We start from the raw sequence: 17,332 nt of genomic DNA, 5'->3' as shown, positions 1-17,332 counted from the left end.
TCCCCAGCAAGAGGCTGCTCTTGATTGCACTCTGGAATTATCATTGAGTGGTGATGTGGGATTGAGTTCTACTGTGTGGACCCATGGAACTTTGTACTTGGGTCTCCAAGAGTGGGGTTTTCTCAGCATTCCCTTCCCAATCCCCCCCTATGGCATATAGATTATGTCTTGTACTTATAAGAGCTCTTTAGTAAGACAGAGAGAGTTTCCTGCCACTCCTTCAGTAGTGGCGGACTTTTGCTCTACATTAGCTCAGGATACCGTGCCCAAGAAGATTTCATACCTTTACTCCCAGATGGGAAACTTTGTTGCCACCTTTTACCAGAAACAGTGGATCTTACTGCAGTTCTTATTTATTGAAAATGATGGTATGAGTTTTACATATGACTAAAGAGAATTTTTTAAAATACTTAACAGAGACTTCTAATCTTTACTTAGCAGACTATTATAATCTTTAAAGTTTCTTCAGGATATATTTGCCACATTAGCTTTAATTTATGAGAAGGATAAATTGAATTAAAGATAATTTGTAATGCTCTGCGTTCAGAGTCCGATAATTGCTTTAACATATTTCTTTCAACAGTATCATCTCATATCAAATGTTCTTATGCTAATTTTTATTTTTGAGTATTTTTAGGAAAATATCTTAAGTTATGACTTACCTTCCCAAACATGGGTGGCTGCCAAATCTGTCAAATCTAGCAGACATTCTAGTTGTCAATTGCTTTCACTCTTCTAATTAAAAAAAGATAAAGAGCACTTTATTTAACTAAGTGATCTATATAGAATACACACACACACACACACACATTTCTGTGTCTTTCAAAAAACCCATTCTAGTCCTTTTTAAAGGTTTAAACTTCTCCGGCTAACCTGACAAAGCTATCATGTACATTTTTCCCCCCGTACATATGGATAAATTGTGGACATTAGTAACTCATCAAGTGATTCATGACATTGTGCAATTTAGTAGTACTTGCTATCTGAAATAAAATCTGTACCTTATTGACTCACTTTAGAGATGTCTTTATAAATTGCTGTCTGACAGGTTCTCCCCAAATTCTATAGCAATTAAGGCTCCCTCTCAGTCCAGCCAGCATTGTGGAATAGTGAATTCCCTATTCTACTTCTAGTATGGCAGCTAAGACTCAGAAGCTAAGGATTGCTTACACCAGACCCTGGGAACCCTTTGCCTGATATTCCAGATGGACAGTGAAAAAAAAAAAGTAGACGAGATTGGAAGGAAACATCTTTCTTAAAAATGTTCCAGTAACCTTAGAGATAGAATGTTCGTAGTCCAGGATGTAGTCCAAGTTACTATGATTCCTTTTTTTAAAATAGCCCAGTTTTGAAAGCAAAGATTTTATGGTTTTGGAGAAGTTTTAGGTTCACACAAAATTGAGGAGAAGTGTGGAGATTTCCCATATACCCCTCCCCCTGCTCCATCACACACACATGATTATCCACACATAAGATTATCACACCATTATCAACCACCAACAGAGTGGTACATTTGTTAAAATTGATGAACCTACAATGACATGCCATGATCATGCAAAGTCCATAGTTTACATGATGTTTCACTCTTGGTGCTGTCCATAATTACTTTTTGAGTAGCATTACATAAATTATGCTTTTCCTTGTTTTATTTGTGTTGTGTGTTCAGAATGACAACCTGAGATCAGAAGTGGCCTCCAGCTTGACAGCGAGAGTCAGAGCCAGCTGGTTGACAAGTGGTAAGTACCTGGGCAGACTCTCTAGGAGTCTCCAAAGAGGAGGGGCTTCTTGTCCTTCAAGTAGCTGTCAGGCATGTGGCCAACCCTGAACATTGAAAAGGCTCTTGGGATTGTTAGCTGCCAAATCCCATCTGGATACCATAAAAAGAGAGCTCAATTTAAAGCCGTGTCAGGCAGCTAAACTAACAGAGAGTTTGCCAGGATGCTAACGTGTTCTTAGATATTTTCCAGCCCTTTGCAGAAGACTGACCATTCAGATTACTGCCTGTGGAACAGTCTCATGTCAGAAACAGCTAGGAGAATCCCTCAGATGTGAGGAGAGAGTTTTGCGAGCTCAATTGATGTGCCGTTAAGAATCCATAACACTGAAAACAGACAATGTATCTCAAAGAGGTTCAAGGTCATGTTTAAAAATGTGGACTCACCAATATTTCATGTTTTTTAAAAGAAATAATTCCTCGGCATAAGAGACAATGAAGTTTTCACATTTGAGGTCATCTAAAACTCAGTGCTGCCCAGCACTTTCCTTTCCCCTGGGCATCTTTCCCATCTTTCTGAACCTTAATTAGTCCCAACATTGTTAAACCAAAGTAATTTCAGTCATGATTACATAAAACAGAACAAATCAAACAACTCCAAATCTTCTAAAATACTCACTATTTGTAAAGCAACTAGTAATGCTAGTAGTGACAAACAGGTAGAAAGAACTTGGAGGAAAAAAAGTAATACAAGTGATTTATCATGAGGTTCCTCAACTACTTCCTATAAAACAAAACATTATATTTAGACTTTTGAAATAACTATACTGAAAACCATTGGATGTTTTGTTGGATATTAATTTAAAGTGGATATTATGCATTTATTTCCTACTAGACATAATTGGTGAGTATCTGTCTCAGTTAAAGACAAGTTATGTCTCATTTATTTACACAAGCTAGTTAAATTTTCACTAATTAAACTCATGGCTTAATTATCAGCACTGGTTACAACCATAAAAAGAAGTATAATCTATAAATACCATATGTAAGAAAGGTTTATGTTTTCTCTTTGTAAGGTTAACTAAGCTTTTTTAGGAAGTGTTAACATCTGATTCCAGGAGATGTGCTCAGATTAAGAACCCCCCAAATTAAAACCTTGACTTGTCAGATTTAATGCAAGAACCAGGCATTACCTTGCATGTAAATAATTTACTGCTGAAAGTTACCTAAGTATAATGACCAGTTAACTTCACCACCACCAAGGTGATAGGATAATGTCACTAATGAAAGGCTGTTAGAATTCTCCACACAACATTATCAATTGAAGTTATAAGAAATCTATCTGGGTTGGACAAAAAAAATCTCTTCCTAAGAATCTGAGATTTCAAAGTTGTTTTCATGACTGCATCAGTGGTGATAGACTGACTGTATTCTAGGGTGAAAACATTTTGAGTTGAGAGAATGCTAAACAGAAAAACTTGAATTAATTCTCCAGGATAATCTAGACATCAAAGTCAAGCTTCATTCTTTTTGTGTGGGATGAGCTGAAAAACTGAAGAATTAATTGGTTACATTTTATTTTGTTGATGCTTGTCTTTCAGTGCTCTATTTTTAAAGTGAAATTAGTACTTTCCATAAGATTTAAAGCCTAAGTCAAATGCTGTGAGACAATATCTGTAATTCCAAATATTATATTTCTTTACTTGTAATAATTCATTAAAATAGTAACTTCAGACAAGTGGTGTTAATTGTCAACAGCCTGTCTCTACTTTTGCTCTAGGGTGTTGGTTCCAATGGACAACACCTGTGCAAAATAATTATTCCCATTCTGACCTGGATCAGGGCTGGTTTTTGTCTTAAATGTCATCAAATAGAAACTTGTGTACCTTCCTTTTCCTTACTAGGTAGTTCTTTAAAAGAATCTTCCCTCTCCCTCAGCCCCTCGCCCTGCCCGAGCTCTGTCTGTCTGTCTGTCTGTCTAAATAAATAAATAAATAAATAAATAAATAAATAAAATCTTTAAAAGAATCTTCCACTAATTGGTTAAACATATTCATATATGTGAGTGTGTTTATACTATGAAAATATAAATAATATAATTTGGTAAATATGTTTGGTAATTCTACCCAAATAAGGAAACGTTCTAAAAGCCTTAGCAGACACTTTCTTAAGCTATATCCCTTTATAGCACATCCAATCAGTTCTATCTATTCTTTAACTGTAAGGCTCTCCTTATATTTCTAAGGTGTTAGGTTTTAATGCAATAACCAAATGAGTTTAAAAGTATAATCCTCTTGTGGCTGTCAGCCAGGGGCCATCCTCAGCCCCCGGTCTGCGCTCCATTTCATGTGCCCCCTCATCTGCTGATGCATCTTCAAAGATGCCATGTAGTGTAGTCCTCACATTTCAAAATCGTCTCACTTTTCTTTCTCTGCCTTGTACTACCAGCTGAATAAGTCTCTCTACTTTTAAGGGCTATCTGATTGAGTCAGGTAATTTCTGTTTCTCAGCTGCCTTGGACTTTAATTGTATCTGCAAAATCCTTCACAATAATACCTAGATTAGTGTTTGATTATATCCTCAGGAGATGGGATTATTTGGAGGAGTCACATTTAGAATTCTGCCTGTCACACAAATAAAGTCTGTATTTATGCAATAGTAGTGTGTCATTTTAATTTCTTAGCTTTGATCACTGAATTACAGTTATGCAAGATGTGAACATTCGGGGAGCCTGCAGAGATGGCATTCAAGAATATTGTAGAGTTTTTGCAACTTTTCTGAGAGCCTAACTTTTTTTTTTTTAAAGATTTTATTTATTTATTTGAGACACAGAGAATGAGAGACAGAGAGCATGAGAGGGAGGAGGGTCAGAGGGAGAAGCAGACTCCCTGCCGAGCAGGGAGCCTGATGCGGGACTCGATCCCAGGACTCCAGGATCATGACCTGAGCCGAAGGCAGTCGCTTAACCAACTGAGCCACCCAGGTGCCCAAACCTAACTTTTTTTTTTAAGTAATAAATATATATGGCATTTATATAAGTTTTGGAGCATAATAACAAAATGACTGCCAATGAGAATTTGAGAAATAGAATTTGAGATCTAAAACACCAGTGATAATAATAATAAGATTCTCTTGTCTTTTTTCTAATCCATTTACAATTTGCCCCCATCCCATTGTAACCAGGGGTACTCACCTTCATGAATTTTGTAATTATTTCCTTACTTTCTTTACAGTTCTAAAAAAAAATCTCTAAATTCTTAAACCATAGGAACCTTTTTATAAATGGTGTCAATTTTTCATGATCTCTGCCACTTGATATTTTTCACACAATATTATGATTTTGTGATCAGTTTAGTGTAGTTCCTTAATTTTCAATGCTGTACAGTATTTGTCTGTGAGCACATGCCACAATTTATCCACAATTTTTTCTTGATTAATATTTGGTTTCTAGTTTTTCCTGTTGTTATTTTGTTATTATAAATATTTTTTCTCTCGATATTCTTGTACCTTTTATCTGAGGCCCTTACAGAGATTTCTCTAGGCTCTAAAGTCTAGATTATATGTCTTGTAGTAAAATTGCCAATCTTCACTTTTACTGTTTTCAAAGTGACTGCACTAATTTTCACAACCACTGCCAAATATTTGAGAACTCCCATTGCTCATAATAGTATTGACCAACTTTTAAAGTTTTGTCAGTCAGTGAGTTTAAAGTATCTTATGTGCTCTTAATTTCCACTTTCTTGAATATTAATGTAATTGAGAATCATTTCACATTTTATTAGCCATTTATTAATCCTCTGTAAAAGACTTGTTCATGTATGTTACCCATTTTATTCCTGTTTCAGTGCTTGTTATTTACTCATTGGTTTTCCAGAATCCTACATATTTTTCTTCTGATAATATTTGTAACATATACCTGCCTCTGGCATATGGCTTTTAATTTCTTTATGGTGTCTTTTGATGAACAAAAACTCTTATTAACAAAATAAAATTTCTCAATCTTTAAAAAAAACTCAATCCTTAAGAAAAAGCCCTATAATCCCAAACTTTACTTCAAAGTTAACAACACAAAACTGTCTAAATGGTTTAATATAAATTACATTACAGTGTAGGAGGATATGCTGTACTTTGAGCTTCGCATTGAAAAGTGAACAAATCATCAAAAGAAAAAATTAATGACTTATATAAGCAAACACACATGATTTGATTGAGGGCTTCTTTTGCTTTCTTTTTAATTGATTTGAAAATTTGAAATCTATAATTCTTCTTTTACTATTTACCCCAAATATTAATGTGAAATTTAATTTAAATTTAAACTTGAATTTAACTTTTAACTTAAATTTAATGTAAATTTTAACTTCGGCAAGTCTACCTTTGCTCCCTATTTCTTTTAACATACTTCTAAAAATTGTGTTATTATGTTTTAAAAATATAGTTCTCAATAGAGAATAATATCTTTTCAGAAGTTTGGTAATAATATTCAATTCTTGTCCAAATATCAGAGTTGCCATTTAGAACTCAGATGTTTAATTGAAATTCCTTTTTGATTTGTATTTTCAAACTATCAAGTATTAAATTTTCTCTATACTTTTACTTTTTTGAAGCAACAACTAAATTTATTTAGATGCCATTTATTTAAATGTAATTAATTAACTAATTAATTAAATAATTTAGGGCTTTATTTTACTTTCAAACTCTGTGGGTTACAAATTATCTAGGTCTAGAAATTTCTCAGGTATTCTTTCCAGGTGGTCTGTCATCTCTTGCTCTCTCAACAGTTCTTTGTCTATTATTCTTAAACTCAATTACGTATTTTCCATTCCTTTCACACCCTGTGCTATTTTCTGGATACTTTATTTGGTTCTTTCTCTGACAGTAAATTCCTAATAAACCACATCTCATCCACTGAGTTTTAAAATTTAAGGTACTATAAATTGCCTGTCCATATTTTTATGCAGATTCTTTTATTCAAATATGTTTGTTCGTGTTTACTCTTCATTCCACACTTACACTTTCAGTTTCCATTTTATGTTCTTAAATGTTACAGATGTTTATTTATTTTATATTCCATACTTAATAATCCCGATAAAACTTCCTATTTCTAACGTTCTTTTTGTTTCTTTTTTAGTGAACTCTTATTAATGTGCTAAAGCACATTCTTAGTGTGTGTTGTGATTTTCTATAGTGTATTCCTTTGAATCTTATATTTAAATTATTTGAGCAGTGATTTCAGGTATTTTCCTCCAATGAAGAGTTTTATTTGCCTGGATTTCATTTAAAAACATTCTTAGTTTTCTGTTTTTGTTTCAAATTTTATGCTTAGTGGATCATTTAGGCCCAAGTCTGCATGAAAGTTGGCTTGTGGTCAATACTCAGAAAAGACACCTCCTCCATCCCATACTTAAGCCAGATCAGACAGATTGTCCTGTGGGTTTTTTTTTTTTTTTTAAGATTTATTTATTTATTTGACAGAGAGACACAGCGAGATAGGGAACACAAGCAGGGGGAGTGGGAGAGGAAGAAGGCTTCCCGCAGAGCAGGGAGCCCGATGCGGGGCTCGATCCCAGGACCCTGGGATCATGACCTGAGCCGAAGGCAGACACTTAATGACTGAGCCACCCATGTGCCCCTGACCTGTGGGTTTTGAGTGTCTGTTGTGTTAGTGTGTGTTCTGAGATAGAGATTGTGTATGTGAGAGTATTAGGATACTTATACTTCACCTATAACTGAGTGCTGGGTTCTGGCATGATAAGGAGACTTTGATCTGGCATTTCTGATTGAGAATGTTCTAGAAGTGTCTTTATTTTCTGATGTGATTAAAAAGAACAGATTTAGCAAATTCTTCCAGGACAACAGTCAGCTTATCTTGTTTCTTTTTCTTGATTCACACTCTTTTGCTCCTTCTTCCTCCTCACCCTCCTCTTTCTTTCTTTCCTTCTTTTGCCTTTGGTGATTTCCCTTAATTTATTTACAGTCACACCATTCCATAAAGATATTTATAATTTATATAATTATATATCATATGTATATACATAATACATAACAGATAAGATATATATAGTATATAATAATCAAAAAACATAGGAACATATAAAACACCATATGGCATATATATTATATGATATATGATTTGTTATATAACATATATGTTCTCTCTATATAAGATAATATATATTATATATAAAATCTTATAACATTATATAATATTTATGTTATACATTATATTATATACATTTTATATTATTATATTTGTTTTACATACATAAACAAAATGTTTATCACAAATACAAATGATAATAATATTAAATATAGTTATATTATATATATATTCATACACATATTAAAATATAATATTAACCTTAGCGTTTTTCAGTTAGTTTTCTTTTTTCAACCAAAGACCATAATATAATTTGCATGTATATGTAAAGAAACTCATGAATCATGTAATGTGTGATATAGTGAACCCTAGAACTGTCTATTATATCGGGTTACAAAATTTGTCTCTTTTTTATCTTCTTGTTTATTTAGAGTCTTCATCAACTTTTAGATTCTAAAGTAAAACCAGAGCAACAAAGCTGTCATTTCCAGATAAATTATCATTGTGACCTGGTCAATTTCCTTTTACAGTAGTTTTCTTAGAGGGGCACCTGGGTGGCTCAGTTGGTTAAGTGTCTGACTGCCCAGGTCATGATCTCAGGGTCATGAGATCGAGCCCCACGTGAGGCTCTGTGCTCAGTGTGGAGCCTGCTTAAGATTGTCTCTCCCTCTCCCTCTGCCTCTTGCCATACCTCCCCCACCCACTTACACATATATGCTCTCTCTCTCTCTCTCTAGAAAAAAAAAGGTAGTAGATACATTCTCCATTGACATTTCCACTTTTAAAAGGAATATTGACTAGCAATAGCTATACAATTTAAATGTGTATAATCTTAAAGGATAATAGTACTAAATCAAAGAATATAGTGTTAAAAATGTGGAAAGAGAAAAATCTACTTAAAACCATTAGTTCAAGCCTTTATGTAAACATTGCAATAAGAGTACAGTCTTAAGATAGGGGTTGTATGGACAGGTTGGGTTTAGCCAGACTGGTGGAGAGTAAGAGTTATAGACTGTCTTACCACAGAGTCTTACCTGGGAGTCTTAAGAGGGTCAGTAGAAGATGGTTGATTCTTCATTTCTTCTTTCACAGTGAAGAATCTTATGATAAGAAAGAATCTTATGATAAGATTCAGTACAGTGTTTGTGTATTGAATTTTACACAATGAATGTTTCAAAGCTGAGCATGGGGATAAAATAGATATTTACCCCCTGAAAGTTGGGATAAAAATCTTTCTATTTTGTCTATGTAGTTTGGAACTTTATTATGGTAACTAATGAATATTCCACCTTTTAGTGGAGATTCGAACTGTTTGCTGTTTGAAAATACTCACTGGGAGAAGAGAAAAAGGTCTGAATTGATAATTTGCAATTATTCAAATTATTTAAGGGGCAAGGGAATACACAAGAATGAAAATTTTGGGTTTAGTGGATAAAATATGATTAATTACATTTTAAAAATGTAATTTAATATATTTGGAATATCATTATTATAAACTAATTTATAAGTATATTTTCAAATGAGAGAACAAAGTATTTCAGAGGCAAAATTTTCACCACTAAATTATTTCTATGTACTGTCAATTAGGAATTTTGAGTACCTGTGGGATTAAAGAGTTAAGACAATAATTAAAAAAATCAAAATTATAGACGATTATACCAACTGTAATTAATAAATTTAGGGAATAGAGTTGGGTGATTAATCTTTTGTTTTATTCCATGAGTTACTGAATATTTCATCTCCTTTGTTATAAACCTGTAAGAAATTAATTTCAAAATGTGTTTATGTGTGTGTTTAATTTATCACACAAGACCAATATGGAATAAGAGAATTTTCAAAGAGATTGAGTGCCTCTAATTTGATAAAACCAGAAATGAAAAACAAACAAACAAAAAGCAATCAGATGCTCTTGAAATTTAATAATGTATTACATTGCTGTGCCCATAATCTTTCAAACTATTTAAGTTTTTATTTTTCACGGTTTTCACCTATTAATTTAAATGTATGCCTTCATTTATTCACTTACGCTATGAACTGATCTGGAAAATTCAGTATTAAATATGTATTTCTACACAGATATTTTAGCTCAGAATTTTTAAATACATGAATTTATTTAAGTTTGTCTAAAGACATATTTCTGTCCAAGTTGTACTTCTTTCAAAGGAAATTCACTTTTAAAAGACAGATTAAGTCAAAATATGAAATGCTCTTATTTGTGGGTGAGAGAGGGGTGGCAAGGTGGGCCTGAGTATTTCATTCACTCTCCCTTGCAGTCTTCACTCTAATAAATCTTGAGTCTGTACCAGGGAAGCCAATTCCATGTAAAACACCTGGCACTCCATTTCTAAAACTTAATAAAGTCATCCACACAAAATATACTTTTATTTTTAGAAAATGCAGACTCTGCATGTGTTTGAAGGCTGAACGTGTCGTTTCTGGAAACCCTGTGAGGAGTCACCACACTCACTCCCGGGTGTGGGCAGGCTGTGAGATCATGATGCCCACCTCAGATCTGGAAGAGACACTAGGGACGCCTGGAATATACACCCTCCACTTTACATTTATGATATGATATTGAAAATACAATGGTGTCATAACAATCTACATTTTTTAATGCTTAAGCAGTGTATCTATGTGCAGTCTAACTTCCTGAGAAGATTATGGTATGTTTTTATTTAGCATCATATAAATGTGTGTGTGTGTGTGTGTGTGAAAATGTTCATTATAGAAAACATATCTTTGGGGTTGTATATTTTGGTTGGTGTTTTAATTCTATTCATTTAGATCAAAGGTGCGTGGTTGTGTGGGTCTGTTTGACCATGTAACTAATAGGGACATGGCCTTGGAGCTCTGGTCAGTTCCAGCTGTCTCTTACACTGTGGTTATCTTCTTATAATCTGGGCACCAACTGCAAGGCTTTCTCCTCCTGCTTAATTCTGAGGATTAGACTGTTGATTGATAAGATATTTGGCCTCTTTTTAAAAACATTAAAACATCTTTATGCTGACTATTTGCTGCCTTTCTGATCTTGAATATGGATCAATTTGATGTGATGTCAGTATGTTACAAAAGAGAAAAGTGTTTTCCTGATGATAAAGTTCTACTAGAAGACATTCCACAAACTCTAAGTGGATAGGTGGGTGGGTTTACTTTGAAAAGACCTGTGCATCGCACATTTTAAGGCACTTCAAGATTATTTTCTAGATTAAAAAATTACACATTGGATAACTATGTTTTATCTTCCAAGATGAGACAGATTATAAGACAAAGCTACAGCAGAAAGTGAATCAAGTGAGCGACCTAATTAGCATGAATAGTGTAGTAAATCTGTTATTCCATTTATTGACTCCTTGCATCCACTGAAAATAGCCAGAAAGTGCTTCAACCATGTCATGCAGCATCAAGTCTTAGCACCTTCCTAAATCTGTACTGCAATAAAGTAGGTCTTTCCAGCATTATTTGTTTACTAATATATTACCCTACCTTAGTTAGCTCCTGGTCAAGTAGGAAAAGTGAATGAGGATTCAACTATTTTGAAGAGATTAAATACTTGACATTTTATGTCAAGTTTCTTTTCATATATTATATATAAGTACTCTAGATTGACCATAATGGACAAACTTAGTCTAAAAGTATTTTTTTAATTATTACTAGTTTTTAAAGTTACATGAACAAAAATGGCATTTCAGTCTTTATATCTATGAATTCAGAGCCTGAAAAAAAATATTTTTAAGAGATAATATTTATATTCATTTAAACATAAAATTTATATTCATTTTTATGAGATGAATATGTGAAAAGTCATTTAAACCAGATGGTGTGGGTTCTTATTGAGAGATTATACTTATGAAATGCTCATGGTTTTTCAGTCCTTGGAGGAAAATTAATAAAACCTTTGATTCATTTTTGTTTGTGTTAGTAAACCAATTTACTTGTGTGTGTATGTGCATAAACATTTGCTAGCAATAACAGAAAAAGAAACAGTACATAGAACTTGATAGAAGGTTAAAATCTATACATTTGTGATTCTAGAAGGAGAGCAATCATCTGTTTATGAATCAAGAACCAGTTATCCAGAAAGATTCAGTTAACATGTTAGCCTACTTTGAGGCTGATTTGGAAAGAGAGAGACAACAAGGAATAGTGAAAGTAAAGAGACATAAAGAAGAGAAAGAGAGAAAGGGAGAGAGTGGAAGGTGGACAGGGAAGGGGGAAAGAAAAACAGGTGGGAAGGGGTTAGAGGAGCCTGTCCTAAGAGCAAGGGTCTGGGATCTAGACTTCCTCACCTCATACAGCCTGGTTACCACCTTCTCTGAGACCTTGACTTAGTAACTTAATTTCCATGCACCTGTAAAATGGGAATATCAATAGTTCATTAATATTACATAGTTGTGAGATTTCATTGCATAAATTAGGAAATGCAATGCAGATGTGATTATGAAAAGTGTTGTTATTCTCCGTATCTTTGCTGTTGGAAGGATTAAAGGAGTTCACAGGTATCCAATGCTTACGACGGGTCACTTCTGCTATGCAGCATCTTTGTACAAAGGACTGGAACTATCTCAGGTGAACTAGAGGAAGGTCCTGGTCTTAGCTGGGCCACCGGGTGTATGGTGTGGCTGACAAAGAGGTAGCTGGATTACAGTGACCAGTTACTACTCCACAGCCACTCTGCTGGGTCCAACCTGCACAACCTCACGGGCTGACCTTGGGCTTTGAAACGGTATGCAGCATGGAGGATGTGCCAGCTCTTAGCCACTTAGGTACTTATAACACTGTGTGAAGGCCACTCCTAGATGAAGGAGGTTTTCAGCACTTTTGACTTACCAACAAGTAATGATGCCTCTTCCCTATTCAAGGAGTAAAAGTTTTTCATGACCCTCAACCCTTTTCCTGGGATGATTCCTCTCCCCTCTTGATGTCCTTGGGAGTCAAGGCCTCTCGTCCTCATCCATTCCTGTACCCCCAAATTCACCTTCTTCACCTTTACCCTTCCTTCTCCTCATCTCTTTTCTTCCTTCGTTTGCCTTCCTTTCACTTCCCTTCTCTTCATTTCCCTCCTGATCCAGCTCAGCACCAAGCATTGGGCATGATTAGAATTCAAGAGATTGATTGGATCCTCAGCTAATGTGTCTGCAATATTTTTCTGTAAAATCACCATATTCTGTAACATCCACCACATCTGGAAAAAATGTTTGGTCATTTAATATTTTAGAAATTCTTTGAAAAGACAAGAAAAGAAAAGATGTGTTTTGATATCTGCTGCTCTATACATTTTTGCTTAAGAAGAGCATATTGGCCATATTGCTTATGATCTAATAGCTACACAATAGCTTCCCAAGTAAAATATTAGGGGCACATTAAAATATTAGAGATACATACATTCTCTTGGAGTTCATAGGATCTCCCTCCTCCAATATCAATACATAATTTTAAAAAGCTGTCAGTAAAAATAAATGGCAACTATAGATCAGAATGTCTCCAACTATATCTATTTTAATTATGTCAGTATTCATTAGAGTAAAAAAAATTCCCTTGACAATGTTATTTTACTTTAGCAGTAACAAAAATGCTGTCATATCAGAAGGATGGCAGTACTTTTATATACTAAAGATTAGCTCCAACACATTTCTTGAAAATTTTCTAGTTGCCAAGCTGAGAATTTATATGATTCTTTTATGTCCTGATTAAAATACATATTTAGGAATAGGTAACAAATCAAGACTTTGGAATTTATACTCAGTGAGGAATTTATATGGAAGTAAAATCTATTGTTAGAAAGATAAAGAGTGACCTTGCCTGCAAAAACGAACACAAAATTACTCCTGGCTTGGTTCTTTTGTTACTGTGCGTCAAGGATTGCATTTGATGACGTTGTTTTAAGAATTAGGGGTGCCTGGGTGGCTCAGTTGTTAAGCGTCTGCCTTCAGCTCTGGTCATGATCCCAGGGTCCTGGGATCGAGCCCCGCATCGTGCTCCCTGCTCTGCGGAAAGCCTGCTTCTCCCTCTCCCACTCCCCCTGCTTGTGTTCCCTCTTTTGCAGTGCCTCTCTCTGTCAAATAAATGAATAAAATCTTTAAAAAAAATTGTTTTAAGAATTATTCGGAAGCCTAAAAGAACTTTAACGTCTTGAGGCAATTTTCATTTGCTTCTGTCATGCACCTCTCAGAGAAACTAGCAGTATGTGGTCATCTAACCCCAATTTCAGGGACAGAGATTTGAGTTTGGAAGGGCAAGCTAGTTCATCCTTATTTCTGGGGGTACAGTTTCTTCAGGCCCCCATTTAAATTACAGAGTGTTCAGCAAAGCCCCATTTTGCATGGCTCTGAACATCAACTTTTATCCTCCCGATACTAACAAGAGCCTCAGAAATGCTGCTCATGCTCATTGGGTCTCAGCTACCTATTTTAGAATTGAAGAGTTTCTTTGGAGTTCCATCTCCTGCCAGATCTTGGTCCAGTTCTAGAGCTGTTTACACTTTACCTCTAATGCTTAACAGGAGGGTTGTTCTGAGTTTTCTTGTTCACTCTACTTGGGACAAATAGTCCACATTTTCTATACTTCAAAATAATTTTTTAGTTCCTAGGGACAATACATTTTTTTGGAACTTGAAAGCTTGTGAATAGGGTCTGGCAAGTCAAGGTTACCCACATTAAATCAGCCAAGGAAACTAAACTACTGTTGAACTTTTAATTCATTAGACTTGCCCAGTAAGCATTCTAATAATAATGACAAAAAAATGAGAGCAATGGTAAAATATGAAAAGAAACAAGTCCAGAGAGTTTCATGACAAGAGAAATGTAATCATCGGGAGAAAATCTTTATTAATTCATTCACTTGTTTATTTACTCAGCACATTTATTCAGTGAGTCACTTATGCTGCATTAGGCATTAAGCCCGGCATTGGGATTTAGTAGGTAGCATGGGTGATATTATCTTCTTAGATGGTTTAAATTCTGGCATGTGGTGAAATGTGTATTGCATTTTTATGAGTAGTAGACAGTCATCAGTGAGGGAGTTTCAACTTTTACATATAAATAGGCCTTAGAGATACCTTAGTCAAATTTCCTCTCTTACTGAAAAGGAAAAAGTTACAGAGTGACTCATTCATTTGCCCAGGGTCCCACAGGTTGTTAGCTGATGAATTTAGAATAAAACTCTTCCAACTCTCAAAGGGGTTCTTTTTGTTATATCAGAATAGCTTCTTTAATCAACTGAGTACATTGGACCATCTTTACAATTACATTAGAGACATTGGAAATAATGATGCAGGCTCTGAATTCATAGATATAATGACTGAAATGCCATTTTTGTTCATGTAACTTCAAAAACTAGTAATAATTAAAAAAAAACCTTTTAGACTAAGTTGGTCCATTATGGTCAATCTAGTGTACTTATACACAATTAAACTTGAAAATCGTTGTATCAAGCATGAATGAGCACTTGAAGCATAATATATATTAAATATTACCTATAAATCTGTAAGTTTTCTAAAGTTATTTTTTGCATCTCTCAGTTCTGCTAGCACTTTCCCACTATTCTCATTATTTTAGGTAATATAAAACGTTAGTTTTACATTTGTTTCCAGAATGAATTGCAATTTATGATGTTTAAGGAAAACAAAATAATTACTTAAACATTACATGCAATTGAAATGCCCTATGTGTGTGTGATATTAGTTATAAAGCTATAACATTTTTTTCAGTCTTTGATAAATCACTAAGTTCTACTAGTACATTCCCAACTAAATTCTTATTGGTTTTACTTTTCTACTAAAGTAAATTTTTAAAAATTTCACAATGAATATTTTACAGTATTTAAGTGAAATAAAATAGAAGTAAGTTATCTATAATACCAAAAGACATTTTTTAATTTTAATAATATTTGCAAAAGATTGATAGGTCAATTGCACTTTCTTTTAAATTTAATTTTATTATGTTATGTAGTCACCATACAGTACATCATTAGTTTTTGTTGTAGTGTTCCATGATTCATTGTTTTCATACAACACCCAGTTCTCTATGTGATACGTGCCCTCCTTAATACCCATCACCGGGCTAACCCATCCCCCCCATCCCCCTCCCCTCTAAAACCCTCAGTTTGTTTCTCGGAGTCCATAGTCTCCCATGCTTCGTCTCCCCCTCTGATTTCCCCCACTTCATTTTCCCTCCCTTCTCCTAATGTCCTCCATGCTATTCCTTATGTTCCACAAATAAGTGAAACCAGATGATAATTGACTTTCTCTGCTTGACTTACTTCACTAAGCATAATCTCCTCCAGTCCCATCCATGTTGATGTAAAAGTTGGGTATTCATCTTTTCTGATGGCTGAGTAATATTCCATTGTATATATGGACCACATCTTCTTTATCCATTCATCTGTTGAAGGGCATCTCGGCTCTTTCCACAGTTTGGCTATTGCAGACATTGCTGCTATGAACATTGGGGTGCATATGGCCCTTCTTTTCACCACATCTGTGTCTTTGGGGTAAATACCCAGTAGTGCAATTGCTGGGTCATAGGGTAGCTCTATTTTTGATTTTTGGAGGTACCTCCACACTGTTTTCCAAAGTGGCTGTACCAACTTGCATTCCCACCAACAGTGTAAGAGGGTTTCCCTTTCTCCACAACCTCTCCAACATTTGTTGTTTCTTGCCTTGTCCATTTTTGCCATTCTAACTGGTGTAAGGTGGTATCTCAGTGTGGTTTTGATTTGGATTTCCCTGATGGCTAATGATGATGAACATTTTTTCATGTGTCTGTTAGCCATTTGTATGTCTTCTTCAGAGAAATGTCTTTTCGTATCTTCTGCCCACTTTTTGACTTGATTATTTGTTTTTTGGGTGTTGAGTTTGAGAAGTTCTTTATAGATTTTGTATACCAGCCCTCTATCTGTAGTGTCATTTGCAAATATCTTCTCCCATTCTGTGGGTTGCCTCTTTGTTTTGTTGACTGTTTTCTTTGCTGTGCAGAAGCTTTTTATCTTGATGAAGTCCCCAAGGTTCATTTTTGCTTTTGTTTCACTAACCTTTGGAGATGTATCTTGAAAGAAGTTGCTGTGGTTGATGTCAAAGAGGTTACTGCCTATGTTCTCCTCTAGGATTTTGATGGATTTATATCTCACATTGAGGTCTTTCATCCATTTTGAGTTTATCTTTGTGTACGGTGTTAGAGAATGGTCAAATTTCATTCTTCTGTATATAGCTGTCCAATTTTCCCAGCACCATTTATTGAAGAGACTGTCTTTTTTCCATTGCATATTTTTCCTGCTTTGTTGAAGATTATTTGATCATAGAGTTGAGGGTCCATATCTGGGCTCTCTATTCTGTTCCATTGGTCTATATGTCTGTTTTTGTGCCAGTCCCATGCTGTCTTGGTGATCACTGCTTTGTAATATAGCTTGAAATCAGGCAATGTGATGTCCCCAGCTTTGTTTTTCTTTTTCAACATCTCCTTGGCAATTCAGGGTTTTCTCTGATTCCATACAAATTTTAGGATTGTTTGTTCCAGCACTTTGAAAAA

The 17,332-nt window shown here is 34.7% G+C and overlaps 1 long non-coding RNA gene across 3 annotated transcripts in view; it reads left to right on the top strand.

The window, feature by feature from the left end:
* The window catches only part of LOC135365269 (uncharacterized), a 209,355-nt gene that overhangs the window by 24,216 nt on the left and 167,807 nt on the right, over positions 1 to 17,332 (top strand). For all 3 annotated transcript variants that reach the window (XR_010412912.1, XR_010412910.1, XR_010412911.1), the window contains exon 2: positions 1,667 to 1,736. This is a non-coding gene — a long non-coding RNA (uncharacterized LOC135365269). The remainder of the gene's footprint in view (positions 1 to 1,666; positions 1,737 to 17,332) is intronic.

Source organism: Mirounga angustirostris, unplaced genomic scaffold (genome assembly GCF_029215605.1).
Source record: "Mirounga angustirostris isolate CCGP_5_RB_7025 unplaced genomic scaffold, mMirAng1.0.hap1 SCAF_7, whole genome shotgun sequence".
Taxonomy (NCBI): domain Eukaryota; kingdom Metazoa; phylum Chordata; class Mammalia; order Carnivora; family Phocidae; genus Mirounga; species Mirounga angustirostris.
Note: the sequence above shows the minus strand (reverse complement) of the source record. Positions and strands in the feature narration are given on the sequence as shown.